Here is a 27,529-nt window from a genome sequence, read left to right on the forward strand (position 1 = left end):
GCTGGGAAGAACCACTTTCACAGGCGTGGGAAGGGCTGAGGGGCTGCTTCCCAGGAGGTCAAGGGGAACCAGGGGGTGTTGGAGGCTGCCAGCCGATCTGCGAATTGAGAGGTGGTGACCTTGGTCTGCTAGGTATGATGGGAAGACAGTGTTCTCCCGTGGCCATAAAGACTTCCTCAGATAAGACTGAAAGGCCCTTCTCTTCCCCAGGGATTTGCACATTCTCTTCGCTGAATGCTCCAGTTTCTTCCACTCGGATTCCGGGGAAAGAGCAAGAAGGTCTGGGCCATGTATTGGAGGGGTCTAAAGGGTGGGTCTCTTGTGCTCTGCCTGCCGTTCCCAGCACAGCCGCTTAGTCCCAGTGCTAGCCTGCACTCACCATCTTCCAGCAGGAAGTTCACATCCATCCCTACAGTGCTGAAGGATGCCTGGCTCTGCCAAGCTTGCCTTTTTTCAGGATCCTTTGGATGCCACCTGTTGACATGAAGCCTAGACCCTTGCTCCAGTACCAGGAGCAGTGAGGGAAGACTGCAGCTCTGGGACCACTCAAGAAGCTGGTAAATAACACCTAATAATACAAATACCCATTGGTGTGGATGGAAAATCACGGGAAAAGGTGACATTGTGTCTTTAGGATCCTGGCAAACGGCCTTAAATGCCTCATAATTGGGATGCCTGGGTGGCTCAGAGGGTTAAACCTCTGCCTTCAGCTCAGGTCATGATCTCAGGGTCCTGGGATCGAGCCCCGCATCGGGCTCTCTGCTCGGCAGGGAGCCTGCTTCCCTTTCTCTCTGCCTGCCTCTCTGCCTACTTGTGATCTCTCTGTCAAATAAATAAATAAAATCTTTTAAAAAAAATGCCTCATAATTATGGGGAAACTCCTGAAAGTCTAAAATGCAACCAGTAAACAAAATTGCAATACTTGCAGCAAAGAGTAAATATATATATTTCAAGATTTTATTTATTTATTTGAGAGAGAGAATGAGACGGATTGCGGGAGAGGGGGGAGAGTCAGAGGTTGAAGCAGACTCCCCGCTGAGCTGGGAGCCCGATAAGGGACTCCATCCTGGACTCCAGGATCATGACCCGAGCGGAAGGCAGTCACTCAACCAACTGAGCCACCCAGGCCCCCAAGAGTAAATATCCTTAACCTACAATGAGCTCTTACAAACCAATAAGACAGCAGAACAAAATTTTTAAAAATTGAGTCTATGAGGGGCACCTGGGTGGGCTCAGTGAGTTGAGCATCTGACTCTTGATTCCGGCTCAGGTCGCAATCTTGGGGTCGTGGGATCAATCCCTGCATCAGGCTCCTCAATTACCTGGAAGTCTGCCAGAGATTCTCTCTCTCCCTCTCCCATTGACCCTTCCCCACCCCACCTACCCCCTACCAGCTCTCTCTTTCTCTAGAATAAATAAATATATCTTTTTTAAAAATTGAGGATATGAACAGAGGGTTCACGGAAGGAAAAACAAAGGGTGCTAAATCTCACTCATCAAATAAATATGAATTTTTAAGTATTTATTTACTTGAATAGATAATATCTACCCATGGTGAAAATGTAAGCAGTTTAAAAGATATTACATAATGTAAAGGATGTATCCCTTCCCATTTCCCTTCTTGGAACCAACCACCATCAGCAATTTCTTATGTATCCTTCTAGAATTATATTATGTGTATGCAAAATCATTAAAGTATAAATATCCTCTTGTTCAGGTAAGTGGGAACACATTTACTCACTTCTATTCACATGTAGTTTGTTTTTAGTGCTATTATTAGTTTGTTTTTATTGCTATTATTACCAATACAGCAGGGACCATCTGTGTTCATGTTTCTTTGTCTACATTTGTAATAGTATCAGATCCCTAGAAGTAGAATTGCATATAAAGCATTATGTGCTTTTAAAATGTTCATAGCTAGAAATCCTTGGGTGGCTCAGTCAGTTAAGCATGGGACTCTTGATTTCTGGGCTCAGGTCATGATCTCAGCGTGGTGAGACTAAGCCCCGCCTTGGGCTCCACCCTCAGCTGGAGACCCCTTGAGATCCTTTCTCTCCCTCTGTCTCTGCCCCTCCCCACACTGCTGGAGCTCAATGACTCTCTAAAAAACTGTGTTATGGGGGTGCCTGAGTGGCTCAGTGGGTTAAAGCCTCCGCCTTCCACTCAGGTCATGATCCCAGGGTCCTGGGATCAAACCCCGCATTGGGCCCTCTGCTCAGCGGGGAGCCTGCTTCCTCCTCTCTCTCTGCCTGCCTCTCTGCCTACTTGTGATCTCTGTCTGTCAAATAAATAAAGAAATAAAATATTTAAAAAAAATAAAAATAAAAAATTTTTAAAAATCTCTTATGAATAGCTACTTCTAGTTGGTGGGAATTCAGGTAAATCAAATATTTTTGTTTTCTTCTTTTTGCCATTCTAGATTATCTAATGTTTTTATTTTTATTTTTATTTTAAATATTTTGTTTATTTATTTGACAGAGATCACAAGTAGTCTGAGAGGCAGGCAGAGAGAGAGGAGGAAGCAGGCTCCCCGCTGAGCAGAGAGCCCGATGCGGGGCTTGATCCGAGGGCTCTGACATCATGACCTGAACTGAAGGCAGCAGCTTAACCCACTGAGCCACCCAGGCACCCTCTAATTTTTTAAAAATTATGAATATGTGTTGTGTTGTCCCCTTGAGAAGATAACAAATATGAATCAGGCTGTTTCAATTTAAAAAAATAAGAAGTAAAAACTCAAGCCCAAAACATCAGTAAGGACAAGATAGCAAAGACATGCCATTTTAAAAAAAGATTTTATGTATTTACTTGAGAGAGAGAACACAGGAGGAAGGAGGGGCATAGGGATAAGGAGGAACAGACTCCCTACTGGGCAGGGAGCCCCATGTGAGACTCGATCCCAGGATCCCGGGATCATGACTTGAGCTGAAAGCAGACGCTTAACCGATTGAACCACCCAGGCACCCCAAAGTTGTGCTTTTTTGAAACATACTTATTTTAACTTATAAAGAAGCATGGGGCTATCACAGGAGCGATAAGTAACAATTTCAATAGTGTTCAGTACGCTTGGCAAGGTATAGTTATGTAATATAAAAAGCACATGTCAGGAATGCCTGGGTAGCTCAGTGGGTTAAACCACTGACTCCTGATTTCGGCTCAGATCATGATCTCAGGATTGTGGGATTGAGCCCGGTGCTGGGCTCTGTGCTCAGTGTGGAGTCTACCATCTTTCACCTTCTGCTCCTCCCTCTGCTCTCGCTCTTGAATAAATACATACTTACATAAATAAGATCTTAAAAAAAAGAAAGTGTATGTTGGGGCACCTGGGTGGGTCAGAGGGTTAAGCCTCTCTGCCTTCAGCTCAGGTCATGATCTCAGGGTCCTGGAATCGAGTCCTGCCTCGGGCTCTTTGCTCAGTGGGGAGCCTGCTTTTGCCTCTTTCTCTGCCTGCCTTCTTGGGGTCTCTCACTCTCTATCAAATAAATAAATAAAATCTTAAAAAATAAAAATAAAAAAATAAAGTGTATGTCAAAGTCACTGTTGACATTGGAGTTATTAATCAGTAGATACTTAATGGCTCCAAAGAGTCTGTCACTCATTTGTTGATCCTTGGGGGCCAAAATGTTATTATGATCTGGAAATCCTGAGTTTGGTAGTTTCCTCTTCCTGAAACACTCCTGTCCCATAATGGTGAGAAGCATTATGTAATCTCCTTTTTAAAAAAATGTGAGTTATAAATAGTTATTAAAAGCCTTACATATTCAGTTATTTTTTTGGCCCAGAAGCCATAAAGAAAAAGATTGCCCAATTTGTTTTCTTTTTCTTTTTCTTTTTTTAAAGATTTCTTTATTATTTTAGAGACAGAGAACACAGTGGGGAGGGGCAAAGGAAGAGAATCTGGAGCAGACACACCCCCACCCCCCCACCCCCACTGAGCAGGAGAGCTGCGTCCCATGACCATGAGATCATGATCTGACCCAAAATCACCAGTGGCTTGCTCAACCAACTGAATCACCCAGGGGTCCCACCAGATTCTTTTTTTTTTTTTTTTTTTTTTTTTTTTTCATTTTTTTTTTCATTTTTTTTTTTTAATTTTTTATTTTTATAAACATATATTTTTATCCCCAGGGGTACAGGCAGATTCTTTTTCAAATTCAAAACTTCCTGGAGTACCTGGTGGGCTCGGTCTCGGTGGAACTCTTGGGACTCTTGATCTCAGGGCTATGAGTTCAAACCCCACATTGTATGTAGAGATACCTTTTTTTCTAAGATTTTTTTTTTTTTTTTTTTTTTTTTGGACAGAGATTGCAAGTAAGCAGAGAGGCAGGCAGAGAGAGAGGAGGAAGCAGGCTCCCCGCTGAGCAGAGAGCCCGATGCGGGGCTCAATCCCAGGACCCTGAGATCATGACCTGAGCCGAAGGCAGAGGCTTTAACCCACTGAGCCACCCAGGCACCCTAAGTAATACTATTTTTATAGATGAGGAACTGACTGGATATGTACTGACAGGATAGTACAGATGATGTACTGACAGGATAAATTAGTTGCCCAAGGTTACAGTAGGTGGTAGAGCGATTTGAACTCAAGTAGCCTTGTCTCCAGAGCCATACTCTGAATCAACCCACTGCAACAGTTTTACACACCAAGGGCATATAATCTTTTAAAATTATGTAAAATTTACTGTGCTGTTGTTTTTTCATTTCACCAAGAACTAACAAAGACTATCTTGGAGTGGAATCAGCATAGACTAGGACCTGGGACCAACTGCCTTCAGTAAACCAAGGAAGTACTCAGCCCTTTAAAAAATTTTTTTATTATTTATTTATTTCTAAAGGTTTTATTTATTTTTCTGACAGACAGAGATCACAAGTAGGCAGAGAGGCAGGCAGAGAGACGGGGGGACAGGCTCCCCGCTGAGCAGAGAGCCTGATGCAGGGCTTGATCCCAGGACCCTGAGATCATGACCTGAGCTGAAGGCAGAGGCTTTAACCCACTGAGCCACCCAAGCGCCCCATATTTTTTTTTTAATCTTTTAACTAATCTCTACCCCCAACATAAGGCTCGACCTCCCAACTCCCAAGATGAAGAATTGCATGCTCTACTGACTGAACGAGCCAGGGGTCCCTCTTTTAGCACATCTTTGCACACAGGTATGAGCACTGTTTCGGAAGAAATGTATTAAAAGAAACCCTGCTTTTACTGGATTCGAAGTAGAGGGCAAACATTTTCTTAAGGGGCCGGTGTGGTACTTTCACCATAGGCCGTGGCAGAACACAGGTCTCTCTATTCCCATGGGCTCTTAGGCATCTAGACTAACAGCGCAATTGAGAACTGTATCTCTTGCAGCTACATGAGGGACTAACTCTAGGAGGACAAAGAACATTACGTTGACTAGGTGATAAACATGAGTTATCTTGGAGGGGTGCCTGGGTGGCTCAGTGGGTTAAAGCCTCTGCCTTCGGCTCAGGTCATGGTCCCAGGGTCCTGGGATTGAGCCCCGCATCGGGCTCTCTGCTCAGCAGGGAGCCTGCTGCTTCCCTTCCTCTCTCTCTCTGCCTGCCTCTCTGCCTACTTGTGATCTGCCCACTTGTGATCTCTGTCAAATAAATAAATAAAATCTTTTTTTTAAGATTTTATTTATTCATTTGATAGAGATAGATCACAAGTAGGCAGAGAGGCAGGCAGAGAGAGAGGGAAGCAGGTCCCCTGCTGAGCAGAGAGCCCAATGTGGGACTCGATCCCAGGACCCTGAGATCATGACCTGAGCCGAAGGCAGCGGCTTAACCCACTGAGCCACTCAGGTGCCCCAATAAATAAAATCTTAAAAAAAAATGAGTTATCTTGGATTCAGATACATGAATACATCTTTATCACCCCTCCCATCCCTTTCTAGAACATCCCCAAAGCAAAACACCACTCCCAGTCACATTTCCCCCCTAGCATTGCCGGTGCCTTACCAGTGGTCAAGAGAAACGAACAGGAACCACACAGTACAACTGGCCTCAATTTTGTTCAATGTAGAGCAAGGTTTGAGGCCACAAGTGATGAACTCATTTCCCAAACTCAACTGAGAGCACAGGTTGTTGAAGACCAACACAGAGAGCATTTCTCTCGGTCACATTTCAAGTGGTGTGCAGAGAGGATTTGCTAAACCATGAATTCATAGGGAACCCCTACAGAAGAGACCCTGAGAAAATTAAACAGCGTAAGCTTTATCTTTTATTCTTGAGATCCACAAGACTATGTAAAGCAGCCAACTGTCAAGACAGTGAAGATTTGGGAGAAATAATACACTGTTCAAGTCCTAATGCCCAAACCACCACTAGGTTTTTATTCAGTGAAATACTTTTATTCTCCAGGTTTTCTAATCAAGGGTTTTAAGTGTAAAGGAAAGTCCAGGAAAGAATCAAGACTTATCTTCGAAACCTAGCTTCACTAGAAAAAGGCATTTTCTAACTCTGAATATTCAGCAAAACGCCACCTTAAAAACACTAGTTTGAGGACAAAAACAGTGTCAGTTTTGAGGTATCTAACTCCTAGTTGACAGGACACTTGGATTTGAGTTCTTGGCTTGAACTAAAAAATAGGCATTGAGCAAGTCAACCATAAAATGTTGGGACTGGGGGCACCTGGGTGGCTCAGCCGTTTAACGTCTGCCTTCGGCTCAGGTCATGATCCCAGGGTCGTGTAATTGAGCCCCACATCAGGCTCCCTGCTCTGCGGGAAGCCTGCTTCTCCTTCTCCCACTTCCCCTGCTTGTATTCCCTCTGGCTGTCAAAAAAAAAAAAAAAAAAAAAAAAAAAATGTTGTGACTGGAGAGGGTATCACCTTCTAGTATCAAGATCCTTCCCATCTCAAAGTGAATGTTGTTTCCTTAAATCTAAAGTGAATTTTCCAAATTCCAAAACTCCGTAAGTTTAACATAGCTGTTTTGCCCTTTCTAGCTCAAGCATTACCATTCTAGGGTGTTGAAATACTGAAAACAGCCCACTAAATATTATTTCCACAGTCCAGTTTAGAACGAAAACCTTGGTTCAGTGCTCCAACTTAGTATTTCATACTCAAATTTAAGTAAATTTCTAGGGCAGAAATTAATAAACTACAGCTAAAACGGAGTTCCCAGAATTATGCAGCAAGCCAGCCAGTCAGGTATACCTACAGACTGAGGCCTGTTTCTAGGCATAATGTATAGCTTTGTCATCACATGCCTCTGGATGATTTAAGATGTTCCTACTCCCGTGGGTACCTGGCTGGTTCAGTCCCGTGTGTCTTTGGCTTGGGTCATGTCAGCGCTGGGATTGAGCCCCAGGACAGGACTCCTCAGCAGGAAGCCTACTTCTCATTCTGCTTCTTTCCCTGCTCTGCTGTTCTAAGTTCTTGTTCTTACTCCTAACAGCACACTTGAAATCACGATTTTGCACCAGAAGTTATTTTCCTACTAGTGTCAATTTGGGAAAACCCAAGAGGGCTTCCAACTTCTCCCCCTTACATTGCACTCCCTTCAACTCCCAATTTTGTCCCAAGTTGGAAACCGCTTTCATTCTTAAGTTCCCCTACAGGGTATTGTGAATGCAGGAGAAAGAACTTAAGTTATCGTTAACAATGAAGGGTACCCTCTCATCCAGGTAAGGTTCTTATTCCATTTTATTGGAAAGTTTTATTAGTATGGATGTGGAAGAACTACTTGCATCTGGCTGGCTCTCTAGTGAAGGTTTTTGTCAAGTCTCAGCTCATTTGCTGTTATTTTACTGGTTCTCCTTAAAAAAATGTGAAGTTATTAAGGACCAATGAGGCACCTAGCAGTTGGCAGAGCATGCCATTTGATCTCAACAGCTTTGAAGAGTTCAAACCCCATGTTTAGGCAGAGCTAACTTTTAGGAATCCCCTTCATTTGTTGCCTAAGACCAAAGTCAACAAGTTGCCTTGATCAGGTCATTCCTCAAACCTGAATTCTTCCAAATCTGTTGATGAGGACTCCACTTGGTTTGAAGCTCATGCACTGCAGAGAAATTAGGGTTTCGTAATCTATGGTCAGAACCTGAATGGAAGGCACTTGACAGCCAACAAGAGCAGTCAACCAGTAATCAAAATACTTGATGACACACCTTAGCAGCCTCAACCAAAATCTCCTCTCCGTAATGCTTCATTAGCTTTGTTTACCACTATTTAAAAGAAAGATAGTAATTAAATTTGCTTCCCCTCAGCAAGCCTCCATATTTAGCATCTTTTAATTGTGCAATACTTATGAAATGGTTCCCCCATACATCAAGATCACTAAGACAGACCTTGAATAAAGAAAAAATTCCCCATAACACACCCTTTTCTCAACCAAAATGACTTAGTGCTGATGAAACTGACTTTTTGAACGCTAAGTCCCTTCTTTGAACATGGTTTTAATCAGGTAATAGTCCCCACACCACTACATAATTTCACGACAGACACCAGATATGCTACCATGCAACGAAACTTTTATTAACATTTTGAACAGCTATTGAGAAAACCAGTAACTCAGTTATTACTGAAACTGGTAATTTCTAAACTTAAATTGGGGCAAAATGGCTATAGTGCAGAGCAATGCCATCATTGGGCACTATGAATTCAAAACTGAAGAATTAACAGCCACCCCTCAGACGGAGAACCAGGTGGAGAGTTGACTCTTTCTGGATGTTGTAATCAGAAAGAGTACGGCCATCTTCCAGCTGCTTGCCAGCAAAGATAAGCCTCTGCTGGTCAGGGGGGATGCCCTCCTTATCTTGGATCTTGGCCTTTACATTTTCAATGGTGTCACTGGGCTCCACCTCCAGAGTGATGGTCTTGCCGGTCAGGGTCTTCACAAAGATCTGCATGCCACCCCTCAGGCGCAGGACCAGGTGCAGGGTGGACTCTTTCTGGATGTTGTAATCAGAAAGAGTGCGGCCATCTTCCAACTGCTTGCCAGCAAAGATAAGCCTCTGCTGGTCAGGGGGGATGCCTTCTTTGTCTTGGATCTTGGCCTTTACATTTTCAATGGTGTCACTGGGCTCCACCTCCAGAGTGATGGTCTTGCCAGTCAGGGTCTTCACGAAGATCTGCATGCCACCTCTCAGCCGAAGGACCAGATGCAGAGTGGATTCTTTCTGGATGTTGTAATCAGAAAGAGTACGGCCATCTTCCAGCTGCTTCCCAGCAAAGATAAGCCTCTGCTGGTCAGGGGGGATGCCCTCCTTATCTTGGATCTTGGCTTTCACATTTTCGATGGTGTCACTAGGCTCCACCTCCAGAGTGATGGTCTTGCCAGTCAGGGTCTTCACGAAGATCTGCATGCCACCCCTCAGGCGCAGGACCAGGTGCAGAGTGGACTCTTTCTGGATGTTGTAATCAGAAAGAGTGCGGCCATCTTCCAGCTGCTTGCCAGCAAAGATAAGCCTCTGCTGGTCGGGGGGGATGCCCTCTTTGTCTTGGATCTTGGCCTTCACATTCTCGATGGTGTCACTGGGCTCCACCTCCAGGGTGATGGTCTTGCCGGTCAGGGTCTTCACGAAAATCTGCATTTTGACCTAGATTTTAAGAGAAAAAAAAAGAAAAAAAAAAACGTAACATCTCAAGATCTTTGTATTAGAGGGGTGCCTGGGTGACTCAGTGGGTTAAGTGTCTTCACTCAGGACACCCACTTAGATCATCAGAGTCGTGGGAGAGAGCCCCCGCAGAGTCAGGATCTGTGCTAAACATGGAGCCTGCTTGGGATTCTCCCCCCTTCTCCCCACCCGCCTCTGAAGTAAATAAATCTTAAAATTCTTTCTATTACCCACACCTATAACCCATTCTCCAAAGCGAACAATTAACTTCATCTTCCAAGTGCTTGAACCACGTTAACATCGCTCACAACCCCCCCCCGTAGTATTCCTGAATCAGCCGCTGAATGAAAAATTTAATCAAGGCTTCAACTTAAACGAAAAATACAAGAAACAACAACAACAAAAAAACCCCAAAGGTTTATATCCAGAACCTTAATTACTCTACAGTCTTCTAGTCTTCCCCCGCACCCTTTGAATTTCCCCAAAACCTGAAGATACGTAGAATTTAAAAAAAAAAAAAAAAAAACAACAAACCCGAATCTCGGTAAATAAAAATTACCGTCTTAAGAAAAAAGTGAGGTGGGACCCTTTCGCCGCGCGGGGATTCAAAACTCAAGACAGTTCTGGAAAGCACACTAAACTACCTCTTTTCCTCCTTCCCCCCCTGAAGCAGACACGATGGAATCTCCATTGGTTAAGTGTCGGTTGGTCTCTGTGGGCGGGCGCGCGCGCCAACCGCCCCCGCTCCCTCCACGTAAACAAGGCCCACTCTTCCGGAAAGGCCCGGCGCAGCAGCGCCGCGTCACCTCGCCCTCCCCTCCCCCAACCCCTTTCCCTGAGGCGGCCCCCCACCACCTCCCAATCCGTCAGCCTGGTCTCGCTTGGAGCCCCTCTCCACTCCTCCTAGGTCTCGAAAGATGCCGGCCAGTACCTGTTAGCGAGTGAAGGACACTGAATGCAATCACGTCGACTCACTCAAACGCCAAGACACCCACACCCGACAATGCCAGCCGCTCCTGAACGCTGGCGGCTCCGCGGGGCTGAAATTTATGCAGCGTCTGTTGCGTGACTCATCACTACCTACGTAGCCGCCGTGTCCGTACGCGGCTGAAAGTAGTTCGCGCGGCCCCACCTCCCGCGGCCCGATTAGGCCCTTCCACTGAGCCCCAAGTTCCTCAGAGCCGAAGAAAAAACCCTGAAAAGTCAGCTCCCCTCTCTTCCAGGCGACCCTTATCCTCCCTTGGGAAAAAAGTAGGAAAATTATCTGGCGGATGGATTTGAGTTAGGGGACCTTCCTCGAAAGCTCTCGAAACTTCCTTGCAGCGCCGGCACTGATTGGTGAAGCGGGTGAAGGCGAGGCCGGCGCTGATTGGTGGGATACGCGGCGGCTCGGTTGTTGCTGGGCTCCAAACTGGGTGGGTTGGCGACGACGTTGCTAAGTAACTCAGTGCGCGTGCGCCACAGAGGCGCGCCATTGAGAGAGAGGGGTACTTCCGGCCGGTTGGGGAGGAGGGGTAGTTTGCTCCCGCCTCCGAAATCCCAAACCCCTCTAAGTCTTGGGTTTTTCCCGCGTTAGGTGGGGAAAAGGGTCTTCCGCAGCGACTTTCCCGGGGGCGGGGGCACCCCGGTTCGGGTTCGGAGGCGCTCAGGAGCGGCGCGGCACGCCGCTGTGTTTTATCAGTGTCTGCAGCGGAAGCACACCTTCCCACCCCCATCTTAACGCGAGCCCGTACGGGCTGGTTTCATTTTTCGCCGTTGGTTATAGCAGAATGAAGGAGCTTTAATGCGACTTTTTTTTAGAGTCAGAATGCTTTTGTCTTTTTCAGTCCCCGAGGAGAATCCGTACGCTAGACTCTAGGGTCGGGACATGTGGGGTGGGGGGCCGGCCTCCTTCCGTCCCCCACCCCGCCCCCCTCCAAGGAGGCCCAGAGGGACTCTGCTCGGGCCCCCGGTGACCACGACGGTGGGCAGAAACCTGCAGTCTCTTTCACCTCCTTGCTGTTTCCCCGAACTCTGGTTTGGGGGGAAAAAGAGAGCTGCGGATCGGGAAGCCGAAAACCCGCTTTGGGAGACGAGGAATTCGTGTACAAGAAAGTAGTGTTTTTCCTCTATACGTGCGACCCTGTAAGGTGGCATTTCCCAGCTACGACCCCTCTAGCTGGTTTCCCTACGCCGTGGGTGTGGCCCCATGTCCCGCAAGGAGATAACCCGAGGAACGCCACTAAGGCAGGGGCGTTGGGTCTGGGTGACACGTGGCCCCGAGTCTGAGTCATGGAGCTGGGGGTGGAAATAAACAAGCAGAGGGTTGTTTGTGGCGCAATAACCAACCTCCCTAAGTGAGGGTAGTCTGCAGATGAGCACGTTAATGCAAATCAACGACAATACCCCTCAGAAAAGGTCGTCAGTCATTAAAATACAGCGTTTCTAAGCGTCCTTTTCCAAAACGGTGTCCGTGAGTTAACAGTATAGACAGGTAAATGACGAGTTTGACAACAGCTTAAGTTAAATGAACTAAAACTGGGTAAGGTCTGTTTACTAGAATAACAGATAAAAATGTTTCTTTAAATTAATTTTGGATTTGGAGGTCGATGATGAACATTTTTAAATTTTTTTATTTGTTTTTTGTTGAACTTAGAATGAGTCTGAGTTTGTGTCACGAACTGGCAGCTTCTCCTGAGTCATTGAGTTTGGGTGGTAGAATAATCTAGAACGGAGAGCTCCTGACGGATAGGATGACATCATTTGGGGGGTTCTAGCAATTGCCAGAACCAAGTTAGTCATACAGCTTTCTGGTTTAATGTTTTCCCAAAGTGGGGCATTTGGTAACCTCAACAGAGCAAAATGTTTTCAGAAGGAAAACAAGTGGTGTCCTTGTAAAACAAGGTGAATTTTTTATGGTCTGTTTATAAGTGAACATTTTAGTCATAATGTAATTTCCGGCAGTGAATTGTAAAAGATGATTTGTAAACAAATTAGAGAATAGAATGACAAAATCCCAAAGACCAGGAATTTGATATTTTAGCACAATACCTGGCATTGTGTTCAATACATGTTCAGTGAATGTTATGCAGTTTTACCTTTGTTCAACAGGGGGGGGGCACCCCAATTTAGTGACAGCCTCAGGCACCAAAATACAAAGCTAAAAACCAGAGTTAATTTTCCACAGAGAAAATGTTTTTTTGCGTAGGCAGTTCCTTTGGAAAAAAAACAAAGATTCTAAGTAATTTCACTTGGCTAGATGTCTTTTAATAAAAATCTGTGCGAAAACTGTGCTTCCAATGATAAATTCACAGTTGTTTTCTTGACATTATCATCTGATATTTAAAATACAGAGTTAATAAGTGGTTTGTCATTTCCTCGTTTGGCTATTTATTTCAATAGAATTATGAAACTCCTGATTCATTACCAGCAAGTTAGAAACTGTTATTGAATGTCCACATGAACACAGGGAGAAAGTCTGTATTGTCTTTACATTTGGGCCTTAAAATTATGAAATCTGTCTAATAAAACATAGCTACTTTAAAATGTTTACTATGGGGCGCCTGGGTGGCTCAATGGGTTAAAGCCTCTGCCTTCGGCTCAGGTCATGGGCTCAGAGTCCTGGGATTGAGCCCCACCTGCTTCCTCCTCTCTCTTTCTCTGCCTCTCTGCTACTTGTGATCTCTGTCAAATAATAAATAAATAAATATATTTTAAAAAAATGTTTACTATGGAATATTACATAAATGAAAGTTGGAGATAATAAATATAACCAACCACATAGCCAACACCCAACTTTATTAAATCCAAACATTTTGTTACTTGCTTTAGCTCCCCCACCCCCGGCAAAAAAAAACCAGCATACTATAAAACTTATCCTCTTTCCAGTTTTAAGTGTACAGTTAAGTAGTATTAATTATATTTCACATTACTGTGACTTGTAGATTTCTAGAATTTTTTCAACTTTTAAAAAAAATTTTATTCATTGACAGAGAGCACAAGCAGGGAGGGGAAGCAGCAGAGGGAGAAGCAGGCTCTTCTATTAAGCAGGGAACCCAATGCGAGGCATGATCACTGGGATCAGGACCTGAGCAAAAAGCAGACGCTCAACTGACTGAGCCACCCCGGGGGGTGGGGGGTGGGGGGGCCCATAGAGTCATCTCTCAAAGCTGAAACCCTGTATCCACTTAACAACTACTCCCCATTTCTCCCTGCCCCCAGGCCCTGGTAACCACTGTTCTACCTTCTGTTTCTATGATTTTGACCACTTTAGATACCTTATAAAAGTGGATTCGTATAGTATTTGTTTTCACTTGGCAACTGGCTTATTTCATTTAGTATAATGCCTTCAGGGTTCATCCATACATGTGACAAATTTGTTTTTTAAGGCTAATAGTCCATTGTATGTATATACCACATTGTGTGTATCTACTTATCTGTCTGTGGATATTTGGGTCTCTTCCACCTCTTGGCTATTGTGAAAAATGTTGCAATGAATATGGCTGTGCAAATATCTCTCTGAAAGATCCTGCTTTTAATTCTTTTGGATATATACTCAGAAGCAGGATTGCTGGATTATATGGTAATTCTGTTTTAAGTTTTTATAGTAATTCTGTTTTTAAGTTTTCCATAATGGTTGCACCATTTTACATAACCACAAGCCATGTACAAGGGTTCCAATTTCTCCACATCCTACCAATATTTGTTACTAATGGGTGTGAGGTGATATCTTACTGTGGTTTTGATTTGCATTTCCCTACTGATTTATTATTTTTATTTTTAAAATATTTATTTGAGAGAGTGAGTGCACAAGAGTTGGGGAGGGTTGGAGGGAGAAGAGAAGCAGATGCCCCTCTGAGCAGGGAGTCAACATGGGGCTCAATCCCAGGACCCCAAGATCATGACCTGAGCTGAAGGCAGATGCTTAACAACTGAGCCACCCAGGTGCCCCTCAATGACATTTTATTTATTTTATTTTATTTTTTTAAAGATTTTATTTATTTATTTGACAGACAGAGATCACAAGTAGGCAGAGATGTAGGCAGAGAAAGAGGAGGAAACAGGCTCTCCGCGGAGCAGAAAGCCCGATTCGTGGCTCGGTCCCTGGACCCTGGGATCATGACTTGAGCCGAAGGCAGAGGCTTTAACCCACTGAGCCACCCTCCTCAATGACATTTTAAACTTTTCTTCATTGTGTCTAATAAGTGAAACTTATTTGCTGTCAAGTCAAAGAATAATAGCTAGACAAAAGATGGAGATGGTTTTATAAGTTGATGTGTTGTTTTTGTGAGCTGTGAGAACACTTCAACACACATCAGATTTATTGTGGGAGCTGTCTTGGAAGCAGCTCTTTGCCCCATTTTGGTCGGTTAGTACATCTTCTGATATATAATACAATCTCTGAAATATAAAGGAATTACCCTACCTCACATTTGAAAATGCAGCAAATATGCATGTGAAGTTAGCCCTTATATTAGTCAGTTCTCATAGGTATATATTTACTACAACATATTTATATTCCATTATAATAATTTTCTCCAAGCAACTGTTTCTGGGCACTGTATGCTCTTGATTTGTGAGTCAAGAAAAAAAAAAACACTGGGTCTGCTAGTTCATTCATCCATGAACAGACATTTGTTCAGCAATTTCTGGGTGTAGGAAACATTGGGATTATTGACTGGGACAGGACCTGGGCTCCACCCAAGAAAGTTCTGGTCTCAGTGCCAGTGAGGGGGTTGGTGAGGACTTAGTGTCTACCTCAGAGAGTTGTAGGGTGCAGTAAGTTCATGCACGACAAGAGTTGGGAAGCCTGGCACATAGGGAGAGCTTCATGAGTGTTAGCCACTGTTCTCAATCTTGAAAGGCAAAAGGCCTTTGTGGTTAAAATATAAGCTGTACTGTCTGGGTTGGAATCCTGACTGCTGTTTCCTCATTGTGTAACTGGGGATGAATGATGTCACTTCTCTGGGCCTCTGTTTCTTCATCTGTATCGTAGAGTCAGTAATAATTTCTTGCTCATTGATGTTTTGAGGATTATAAACGGACCTGCCTCATAAAGTGGAGTATACAGGTAAAGTGCTTGGAATAGTGCCTGCCGTATAGAAAGCACTCAGGAAATGCTAGCTATATAAAAAAACTGGAAGTACATACAGACTTCTAGGAAGGCCCAGAGGAGGAAGGAACAGTCTGGTGCCTGGAGGAGGGTAGGAGAGGAAGCCAAAGGTTTTGTTGGAGGTATTATTTAGAAACCCAGTCACCAGGAGTAGGTTCATCAGGAGGGAGCAGGTGCAAAATGAGAAGGCATGGCACGTTGAAGAAAGAGTGGGGTAGCTGTGCATGTCTGGGATTTAGGGTGCCTACATGTAGGTCCATGGTTTGGGAAATGAGGCTGGAGAAGCAGGCAGAACTCAACTGTCCAGCAACTTCTGTCCCTTCCGCCATGCTGGCCATCCAAGCTTTCTCCCACTTCTGGACCTTTGCACTGTTTCCCTGGCCAAGAGCCTTTCCCATGGCCATTTCTTTGTCATAATTCAAGCACTATAAATATCACCTCCTCGGAGCACCTGGATGGCTCAGTGGGTTAAAGCCTCTGCCTTTGGCTCAGGTCGTGATTCCTGGGTCCTGGGATAGAGCCCCGCATCAGGCTCTCTGTTCAGCGGGGAGCCTGCTTCCTCCTCCCTCTCTCTCTGTCTACCTCTCTGCCTACTTGTGATCTCTGTCTGTCAAAAAATAAATAAAAATCTTTAAATAAAAAAATAAATGTCACCCCCTCAAAGGGGCCACCTCTGCCATCCACCCTTGCTCTCAGAACTCAGTCACAGCACCCTGGTTACTTAATAACAATTTCATGTTTACTCGGTTTATCATCATATTGCGCACATTTTAAAAAAATCTGTTTGTCTCCATGCTAGAATATAAATTCCATGATGGTACAGGCCACATCTCTCCAATTTATCACCATGTCTCCAAACGGAGCCAGCCAGCATAGAGCCTGATACATAATCAGTGCCCAGTAAATATTTGTTGAAAGAATGAGTGACTAATGAGTTGCCTTATCATGCCAAGGACTTTAGATTCCTTGGGTAGGTGTTTTGTGTGGGAATGACATGATCAGATTTCTTCTGTAGAATGATAGTCTGGTGACATCATAGCAGGTGAACAGAAGGGAGATGAGCTCAGAGACCAGGACTCCGGAGATGGTGGCAGCTGTCTATGCAGGAAATGATGAACATCTGTAAGTAAGTAGATCAAGTCAACAAAATCCAGCATCCCTAAAGAAAACAGGAAGAAGTGGTAAAATCAAATAAAAAACTGGACATTATTTAGTTGTACTTGATCCTTACTTCAGAAAAGAACCGAGATGACTGACTTAAATGTACGTGACAAAATTAAAAGATAAGAGAATGTGGGAACTTACAACAAAAGAAGAAAGAAGAGAAAATTAAATTAGTGAGATGAGGGGCGCTCGGGTGGCTCAGTAGGTTAAAGCCTCTGCCTTCGGCTCCGGTCATGATCTCAGGGTCCTGGGATCGAGCCCCGCGTCGGGCTCTCTGCTCAGCGGCCTGCTTCCCTTCCTCTCTCTCTGCCTGCCTCTCTGCCTACTTGTCATCTCTGTCACATAAATAAAATCTTTTAAAAAAATAAATTAATTAATAAATAAATTAATGAGATGAGTATAGAACATGCTGGCATTAAAGTCTGTCCTTTTGCTAGAGGTGGGCCACAGGTTTAGTGTTTTGCTTTCGTTGTTTTTCCAGACAGTCCCCCCCCCATATTGTATGGAGAGAGACAATTACGTAAATTCATTTGATGAGAAAAACTGTAGTATAGCCATACAATGGACTACTACTCAGAAATAAAAAGAAATGAACCATGTAGACACATAAGAACATGGACGAATCTCAAGATAATTCTGGAAAATGCAAACTAATCTATCAAGAGGAAAAGCAGATCAATGATCAATTTGGGATGGAGGCAGGAAGAAGGAGTGAGGTGGGATGGGTTATGAAAGGCAGGAGAGGGCACCTGGGTGGCTCCGTCCTTAAGCGGCTGTCTTCCGATCAGGTCATGATCCCGGGGTTCTGGGATCGAGGCCCGCATCGGGCTCCCTGCTAGGTGGGAAGCCTGCTTATCCCTCTCCCACTCCCCACTGCTTGTGTTCCCTCCCTCTGTGTCTCTCTCTGTCAAATAAATAAAATCTTAAAAATAAAAAAGAAAGGCAGGAAAAACTCTGGGAGGGCGAGGGAAATGTTTACTATCTTGATTTTGGTGCTTGTCTCATATCCAAACTTACCGATTTATAGAGTTTAAATAATTTAGTACAATTTATCGTGCATCATTTATTCCTCAGTAAAGCTATAATAAAGTTAAATTAAGCAAACATCTGGCAGAGCAAATCCGTGAGATAGCTCAGGTAAATCCTTAAAGAGCACAAAGATGTCTCAGGAAGTGAAAGGAGACTGATTCCAGCAATTAAAAAAAGATTAAAAATGGTTCTTAAAAGATAAATGTTACAGGGGCGCCAGTGGCTCAGTCGTAAGCATCTGCCTTTGGCTCAGGTGCTAATCCCAGGGTTCTGGGATGGAGCCCGTGTTTGGCTCCCTGCTGGGTGGGAAGTCTGCTCCTCCCTCTCCCACTCCCACTGCTGTGTTCCTTCTCTCACTGTGTCTGTCTCTGTCAAATAAATCTTTTTAAAAAAGAAAAAAAAAATGTTACAGTCTCCTTTTATAAAATACAAAGATGTATTTACCCGGTTTGAGACTTATTATGTTAATGTTTCAGACATTAGTGTCACCCTAATAGATCTTCTCTCTTTGAATTTATTTGACCCCAGAAGGAAGGTAAAGAACAGGTTCCTTAATTACTGTGGAATTAAGAACTTCCCTTTGAATCCAAACAGGTCTGTTGTCAGAGGACATATCAGAAGACGTGAATAGTAACAAGGGTATGATGACCAGTGACCAAGGGTCACCCTAAGTAACGAATGCCTGATCAGGACGTGCTCCTTTCCATGTTTTCTTAATCCTGTGAGACATGTAAGATACGCTCCCTTGCTATGCCGTGTGTGTCTTGAGAGGAAGAACCGTCCATATGCAGATTTAATGATCACTACGGTGTTTTCTGGAGCCTCTTAATTATACCTCTAGAAAAGGGTATAGATAGCAGATTTTTTAAAATGGCGAATCAAAGTAATTTACACATTTCTGAGGTGGGAAACGTATGTGTGTTGCTTCACCTTAGAGCACACACAACTGGTTAACTTCGAGTGAAAGGATTACGATTTTGTTGATAGTTGTGCCAGGCCCTATGTTTATCACTGTATGCCCTAATCTTACCAACAAAATAACTTCCCAAAGTAAATACTGTGATTGTGTCTGTTTTTACATACTCCTGGGGAAAAAAACAGGTAAGTGGCCTCTAGTCACATGGCTAGGAGTGGCAGAAGTGAGATTTCAACCCAGGTTTGCCAAAGTCTAGAGCCCTCTGAATCTCTGTGCTGATGGTCTCCAGGGGTCCTTTAATGGTTACTAGATAAAGGCTACAGATCAGGTTCTAAGCTTCCTAAGTGGCCAAAGCAAAGAGAAAAACATGATTAGGCATATGTCACACTGTCCCTAAAATCCAGACAGACTGATTTGTTCAAGAGAAACAGAACTTGTTCTTAGACAAATGTCTAATATAGGTGTAATCTGTGGCAAATGGATAATGCTCTCTCTTACATCCCTCCAGGGGAGAGAATCCAGAATTCTGCTGCCCTAAGACAGAGAAGTTCTGGGGTTCTGTCTAATGTGGAACATGTTGACTAAAGTTAACGATACTCTATTGTACACTTAAAAGTTGCTGAGAGTAAATCTGAAATCATCTTGATCATCGTAAGTCATCACATTGTATGTCTTAAACTCACGCGATATTATTTGTCGATTATATCACAGCTGGAAAGAAAAAGAGAATTTTACTACAGTGATTACCTGTGCTGGTCCTTGATGGAGAGACTCGAGTCTCGCTGATCTGGGAGGGTCCAACCCAGCTGATCCAAGATCTCGGATGGTGTGGCTTGGAACAAAGAAAACATTATATTTGGATGGAGCTGGGCCATATATGCACTGTCAATGCTTTGTCAAAAGCAGTCTTTGTAAGAATGGGACTGCAAATAATTGCTCCAGAAACAATCCAAATTTCCTCATACTTTTTTTTTTTTTTTAAAATATTTTATTTATTTATTTGACAGACAGAGATCACAAGTAGGCAGAGAGGCAGACAGAGAGAGAGGAGGAAGCAGGCTCCCCGCTGAGCAGAGAGCCCGATGCGGGGCTCGATCCCAGAACCCCGGGATCATGACCCGAGCCGAAGGCAGAGGCTTTAAACCACTGAGCCACCCAGGCACCCCCAAATTTCCTCATACTTAAGGTTGTCTTTAATCATAATCCCATAGATATTCACCCAACCAGTCATCTGTGACCCCAGCATACAGCACAGTTAAACAACTTGGTGTCTTTCCTCAAGTAGCTGTAAATGACTCCAACACCATATGAGAAACACTGTAGTAGAGGAGCTTATAAGAAATGGGGGTGACATACCCCCATATTGCTGGACATACCAGCCATAGCTGGTAGGAGTGGGAAAGTTTTCCTTGGGAAGACCCTTGAGTTGGATTCACCAGGATGTCAAGGTGAAGTTCAAACCTCCTAGCTCAGACACACAGCCCCAGTGTGGGCTGATACCCATGTAGGTAACCACAGGCTTTGAGGTCTCATTGTTTATTGGGAGGCGTCTACGATCTCACCGTTGTTGGACTCCCTAGCCATATTGGAGATGGTTTTTCTGATGCCTCTTCTGCATTCAAGCCTCCCAGCCCCAAGTCAAGGACAGTAAAATCAGAGTGGGCACGGTCCTTGGTTGAAGAATCTAGGAATTCGAATTATATCACTCACGGCCGGTCACTCCTCTGCTTCCTATTACACCTACAGTAAACTCCAGATTCCTTACCATGGCCTATAAGCCCAGCACGGTCAATTCATACATACCTCTCTCTCCACTTCAACCGCCTCCACATCCCCTTCAGTCCCGTTAATCCTGCCCTGACAACCTTCCTTCCATCTGGCGGACCAGCCAAGTTCATGCTCATTGCGGGGTGTGTGCTATTCCTTCCCTTTTTCTCACCTCCTTGGGGAGGAAGACATTTTTCCACTATCCAAGGCTCCAGCTGGACTAAGAATTAAATTTACCCAAATTCCGGTGGCGGAGTGGTGGATGAACCAGTGTCTGGCAAAAATGGAGCTTGAGGTCATGAGCAGACACACCAGGTCCAGTGAACCCTGCTGTCTTCCCCCATCTGACTGCGGTGCTGTTGGCAACTGGCATGTTCTTTACCTCCTGGTTCTTCCTTTATGTGGTCACCTCCACCAAGTACACAAGTCCTCATCTCCTTGGTGGCCTCGATCTTCATGGGCTTTGGAGTCCTCTTCCTGCTGCTCTGGGTTGGCATCTACGTATGAGCTCCCAAGGGTTCCAACCAGACGACTTCACTGAACTCCCGCTTTTATAAATTAATTTTTTTACTGTTACTGGAAGTGTCCCACCCGCTGCTTCCAATAAAGGCAGATGGGTGACCGTCCAAAAAATAAAAATAAATAAATTTAACCGAAACAGATTAACAGGAGAAAATAAAATTTAGTTATGCTCACGGGGAATCCACGCCGACATGAAATTCCCAAGACCGTCAGGCAAAATGAGGCATTTCCATCCATCATCCTGAGCTCAGGATGGAGGCGGGAGTCTGGGAGTGCAAAGGAGAAGAAGGCATTAGCAGGAAGGTGAAAGGAAAAGCTTGGAAAAGGAGGTTTGCCTGAAGCAGATAAGTCTCTTAGATCAGTTCAGGGGCTCCTGGGTGGCTCAGTCGGTTGGGTGTCTGCCTTCAGCTCAGGTCGTGGTCCTGGGGTCCTGGGATCAAGTTCCACGTCAGGCTCCTTGCTCAGCTGGGAGCCTGCTTCTCCCTCTGCCTGCCACTTCCCCTGTTTGTGCTCTCTCTCTGAAAAATAAATTTAAATTAAAAAAAAAATCTGTTTAATACAGGCCCTTTATCTAAATTCTTTTTAGGCATTTGTTCGTGGGTGCGGGGGGGGGGGGGTGTAGGTCAAAGTTTCTTCCTGAGTCTTTTGGACCTTGATTGTTTTCAAATGAAAATAATGGACAGGTCATTGTGGCTCATCTTGGGAGTGGCCTGCCTTTGGCCCACAGCATTCGTCCACAGTACTGCAGACATAAAATTCCTTGGTTCCTGGTTGAATGAATTAATATGGAGTACATAGGACTCTGAGGGAAGCCTCAAGAAATATAAAAAAAGGCCAGTTATTAAGGGGACCAGTGGGGGTTCAGGCCCCATAATGCTCCCAAGAAACCACAGGACTAAAAAACAAGAAAGTGATCCAGAGGAAAAGGAAACTGACCTTTTTTTTTTTTTTCCTTAAATAATAAAACCAAACTTCAATTTTAGGCCTCTATTGAAGTGAGGACTGAAAACAGGGATGGTTATAGCCCAGTAAACCATACTCATCAGCCCCTAAACAAGCTGGAATAAGAATAAGGAAAGAAAAATCTATTAATTTGCTCAAACGTTTACAAATTGAAGTGTTCAACATTAAGATGACAATTCTCCCCAAATTTATCTATAGGTCCAATGCAATCCCAGCAAGCTTTTTTTTTTTTAAAGATTTTATTTATTTATTTGACAGACAGAGATCACAAGCAGGCAGAGAGGCAGGCAGAGAGAGAGGAGGAAGCAGGCTCCCTGCTGAGCAGAGAGCCAGATGTGGGGCTGGATGCGGGGCTCGATCCCAGGACTCTGGGATCATGACCTGAGCTGAAGGCAGAGGCTTTAACCCACTGAGCCACCCAGGTGCCCCCCCTTTTTTTATTTTTTAAAGATTTTATTTATTTATTTATTTGAGAGAGAGAAGGGAGCACAAGCAGGAGCAAGAGGGAGAAGCAGACTTCCTGCTCAGCAGGGAGCCCAATGAGGGCACAATCCCAGGACTCCGAGATCATGACCCGAGCTGAGGGCAAATGCTTAACCGAATGAGCCACCCAGGGGCCCTGACCCCAGCAGGCTTTTAAAAGTTAGGAATTGGTGAGCTGATCATAAAGTTTATATGGAAACTGAAAGGACCTAGAATAGCCAAAAATGAACAGAGTTGGAGTCCTTACCTGACTGGACGCTTACTATAAACACTCAGTTAATCAAGACTGTGTTGTTGGCATAAGGATGGGAATAATAGATTAATGTAACAGAATGAAGTCCAGAGATAGATCTTTCCATTAAAAAAAATAGTTTAGTACTTTTTTTCAATAATCCTTCCAGATGGGGCTGGAACTCACAACCACAAGATCAAGAGTTGTAAGCTCTTCGTCCTGAGCCAGCTAGGCACCCCAGATCTTTGCATTTATTAGCAACTGATTTTCACCAAAGGCTCCGAGGAAATTTAATGGAGAAAGTGTGAGGCATCCTGATCTGGCAAAGATTGGTGGTACAGGCCCTGAAATAGTTCACTCAGGTCAAACAAAGGACATAGAAGTTTATTGAATAATCTGCACTGGACGACGGGACAGCAAAGGAGAAACCGTCTGCCACGAGGCAGTCATGAGGGGCCCCAGTGATAGGGCAGAGTGAGGGAATATGGAATCATCTGGAATTTTTCCTTTATTGGTAATTGGGCCTGGTCGTAAGTAGCCCATGGGTCGGTTAGGGCCTATGACTCAATTAACCTGTTTGCATTCAGCTTGGCAGTCCCTGTGGGCCCTTCTACCTCGTTTCCCATTGCTCAAGACTGTTGCCTAAAAGCAGCCTTTACAGAAAGGATTGTTGGGCTCCCTTGGTGCCTCAGGGGGTTAAGCCTCTGACTTCGGTTCAGGTTGAACCCTGTGTGGAGCCCCATATCGGGCTCCCCACTCGGTAGGGAATTGGCTTGTCCCTCTGCCCTTCCCCTAGCTCATGCTCTGTCTCAGATAAATAAATGTCCTTTACTTATTTTATAGATTTTATTTATTTATTTATTAGAGAGACAGAGAGAGAGCACAAGCAGGGGGAGCCGCAGGCAGAGGGAGAGGCAGGCTCCCCGCTGAGCAAGGAGCCAGATGTGGGGCTCAATCCCAGAACCCTGAGATCATTACCTGAGCCAAAGGCAGACACTTAAGTGACTGAGCCACCCAGGCATCCCATAAATCTTTTTTTTTTTTTTAAGAAAGGATTATTTTGAAGGAATAGGAATATTTTTTGAAGGAATAGGAATATTTTGGAGCAACTGGATATCCATAAGCAAAGAGACCTTGCTCTCGCACCGGAAATAACTCAAGACGGATCGTAGACCTAAATGTAATGAGAACTTGAAATCTTCTGGAAGAAAGTAGGTTTTTTTTTTGGTTGTTTTTTTTTTACAGATTTTATTTATTTATTTGACAGAGATGACAAGCAGGCAGAGAGGCAGGTGGAGAGAGAGGAGGAAGCGGGCTCCTTGCTGAGCAGAGAGCCCAACTCGGGGCTCCATTCCAGGACCCTGAGATCATGACCTGAGCCGAAGGCAGCGGCTTAACCCACTGAGCCACCCAGGCGCCCCCTTCTGGAAGAAAGTAAAAAGCTTTTGTGACCTGGGTTAGGTAAATTTCTTATGACACCACAAATGTAATCCATGAGATATTGATGAATCAGAATCAAGTCAACCTGCCCATCCAAATATGGGTGATATATTTGCAAATGAGACTCTAAAACCATTGGGTGTGGCACCTGAGCGCCTCATTTGGCTAACCAGCTGCTTTTAGGTCAGGTCATGCTATCAAGGTCCTGGGATAGAGCCCCACATCAGGCTCCTGGCTCAGCAAGGAGTCTGCTTCTCCTTCTCCCTCTGCCACCCCCAACTCATGCTCTCTCAAATAAATAAAGTAAAATAATTTTTTTTAAAAAGAGAAAAAAAAAAGTCTTTCGGTGCTTAAATAGTTTTGGGAAATCTTTAGGGATTGGTAGAGCTTGGATAGAGTTTTTACTAAAATGGGTAAGCACAAGCGAAATATTTCTAACACTTATTCATCTGTTTTTTGTTTTGTTTTGTTTTAAGTTTTTATTTATTTGAGGCGTGCCTGGGTCGCTCAGTCGTTGGGTTTCTGCCTTTGGCTTCGGTCATGATCCTAGGGTTCTGGGATCAAGCCCAGCCCTGCTCAGCAGGAAGCCTGCTTCTCCCTCTCCCACTTCCTCTGCTTGTGTTCCCTCTCTTGACATCTTTCTCTGTCAAATAAATAAACAAAATCTTAAAAAAAAAAAAAGATTTTGAGAGGGAGCACAAATGGGGCAGAGGCAGGAGGAGAAGCAAACCCTGCTGAGCTGGTTGCCCGACACAGGGCTCGATCCTAGGACCTTGAGATCATGACCTGGGCTAAAAGCAGGTCATGAGCTGAGCTGAAGGCAGACGCTTAACAGACTGAGTCACCCAGGTGCCCCTGTTTTCTTTCTTTTTTCTTTATAAAGATTTTTAAAAATGGATCTTATATATTTATTTAAAGAATGTGTGTTGGGGGGGATTGGTGGGGGAGGAGGCAGAGGGAAAGAGAGAATCTTAAGCAGACTTTGCTCTAAACTCAGAGCCCTACACAGAGCTTGATCTGAGAACCCTGAGACCAGACACTTACCCAACTGAGCCACTCAGGGGCCCATCATCTTAATTTAATGAAAAAATTTTAAAGATTTTATTTACTTATGACAGAGACAGCAAGACAAGGAACACAGCAGGGGAAGCTGGAGAGGGAGAAGCAGACACCAAGCAGGGAGCCCATATGGGGCTCGATCCCAGGACCCTCAGATCATGACTTGAGCTGAAGGCAGAGGCTTTAACCCACTGAGCCACCCAGGACCCCCCTTCATTTTTATTTTTATGAATTTATTTATTAAAAAAGAAAAGAATGTATTTATTTATTTGAGAGAGAGAGAGAGCATGAGAGGGGAGAGGTCAGCAGGAGAAGCTGCCCACCAAGCAGAGAACCCAATGTGGGACTCCACCCTGGGGCTCCAGGATCATGACCTGAGCCACTCAGGCGCCCTACTCATTTATTTTTAATCATGTCTTAAAGATGTTTTTTTTTTTTTTTAAAGATTTTATTTATTTATTTGACAGAGAGAGTTCACAGTAGACAGAGAGGCAGGCAGAGAGAGAGAGAGGGAAACAGGCTCCCCGCTGAGCAGAGAGCCCGATGCGGGACTCGATCCCAGGATCCTGAGATCATGACCTGAGCTGAAGGCAGCGGCTTAACCCACAGAGCCACCCAGGCGCCCTTAAAGATGTTTTTAAAAGATTTTTCATCTATTTACTTGTCAGAAAGAGAGCTCGAGAGAGAGCATGAGCAGGGGACAGACAGAGGGAGAGGGAGAAGTGGAATCCACTGAGCAGGGAGCCAGACTTGGGGCTCCATCCCAGGACCCCGCGATCAGGACCTGAGCCAAAGGCAGACAGTTAACCTACTGAGCCTCCTGGGCGCCCCTATTTAGTTTTAATTATAATCACATATTGGTGAAGGATAGTTGGAAGAAAGGCAGGCAGGGACAAAGCTGTCCCCCGCCCTAAGGGGAAACCACCCTTAAAAGGATTTTACACCACCTAGGAAGGAGCCCTCCTCCCTTTCCCACATGACAACCTGATTGGATGACAGGCACAAGGAGTATTAATCATTTTTTTAAAAAGATTTTATCTATTTATTTGACAGAGATCACAAGTAGACAGGCAGGCAGAGAGAGGAGGAAGCAGGCTCCCCGCTGAGCAGGGAGCCCGATGATGAGCTCGATCCCAGGTCTCCAGGATCATGACCTGAGTGAAGGCAGAGGCTTTAACCCACTGAGCCACCCAGGTGCCCCAGTATTAATCATTTTAAAACCACCCACCGATCTGATAAAAACCCACAGATCCAGAAACTCCTGCGGCAACCCTCTTGGGGCCCCTCCCTCTTCAGGAACTTTGTACTATCACTGAATCAACTTTGCTTTGTTGGCCACCACTCTTTGGACTAGCTCTACGTTCTTCAAAGAGGCGTGAGCAAGAACCACACACGCTAAGGGAAAAGAAATCCTGTAACACCGTGACTAGCAGCTTCCATAATGGATAGCCCAGATCTAGTTTTAAAGGACAAAAAAGAAGAAATAGGGCGGAATAAACACCAGTCGCTCAATCAGATTGGTAATCTGGAATACACAAATTAAAACCGTGATGAGGGGTGCCTGGGTGGCTCAGTGTGTTGGGGCCTCTGCCTTCAGCTCAGGTCATGGTCCTGGGGTCCTGGGATCGAGCCCCACATCGGGCTCTCTGCTCAGCAGGGAGCCTGCTTCCTCCTCTCTCTCAGCCTGCTGCTCTGCCTCCTTGTGATCTCTCTCTCTGTGTCCAATAAATAAAATAAAATCCTAAAAAAAAACCCAAAAACGCAAGGAGCTATCACTTGAAAGCCTCCAAATGTGCAGAAATTAAAAAGTCAGATAATATCCATTGTGGGATAAGATGTGGGGCAATAGGAACTCTCACCCACAGTGGTTAGGGTATAAACTGACACAACCCCTTTGGAACATAAAATTGAACACATGTATTTCCTAGATCTAGCAACTCTGCTCTGTTAAAAAGAAAACCAAGATCCCAAATGGGCTGACTAATGCTAGGCCATGTTACCAAACTTTAGTCTTAATACCCAACCCAAATACAGTCTCAACCTCCTCCAGAAATATAGTCTTTTTTTTTTTTTTAAGATTTTATGGGGCGCTGGGGCGCCTGGGTGGCTCAGTGGGTTAAAGCCTCTGCCTTCAGCTCAGGTCATGATCTCAAGGTCCTGGGATCAAGCCCCGCACTGGGCTCTCTGCTTGGCAGGGAGCCGGTTTCCTCCTCTCTCTCTCTCTGCCTGTGTACCTGTGATCTCTGTCAAATAAATAAAATCTTTAGGGATGCCTGGATGGCTCAGTTGGTTAAGCAGCTGCCTTCGGCTCAGG

At 44.7% G+C, this 27,529-nt stretch overlaps 1 long non-coding RNA gene and 1 pseudogene across 1 annotated transcript; one reads left to right on the forward strand and one right to left on the reverse strand.

The window, feature by feature from the left end:
* Nucleotides 1-8,443: 8,443 nt before the first annotated feature.
* Nucleotides 8,444-10,633, reverse strand: UBB. Its single transcript, XR_001177426.2, has 2 exons — nucleotides 10,481-10,633; nucleotides 8,444-9,531 (listed from the first exon to the last, which is right to left on the reverse strand). It is a non-coding gene; the product is annotated as a ubiquitin B (long non-coding RNA).
* A 10,166-nt stretch (nucleotides 10,634-20,799) lies between these two features.
* On the forward strand, nucleotides 20,800-21,038 carry LOC123393465 (annotated as a pseudogene).
* Nucleotides 21,039-27,529: the final 6,491 nt, after the last annotated feature.

Source organism: Mustela putorius, unplaced genomic scaffold, assembly GCF_011764305.1.
Source record: "Mustela putorius furo isolate JIRA1106 unplaced genomic scaffold, ASM1176430v1.1 tig00000867_pilon_pilon_pilon, whole genome shotgun sequence".
Taxonomy (NCBI): domain Eukaryota; kingdom Metazoa; phylum Chordata; class Mammalia; order Carnivora; family Mustelidae; genus Mustela; species Mustela putorius.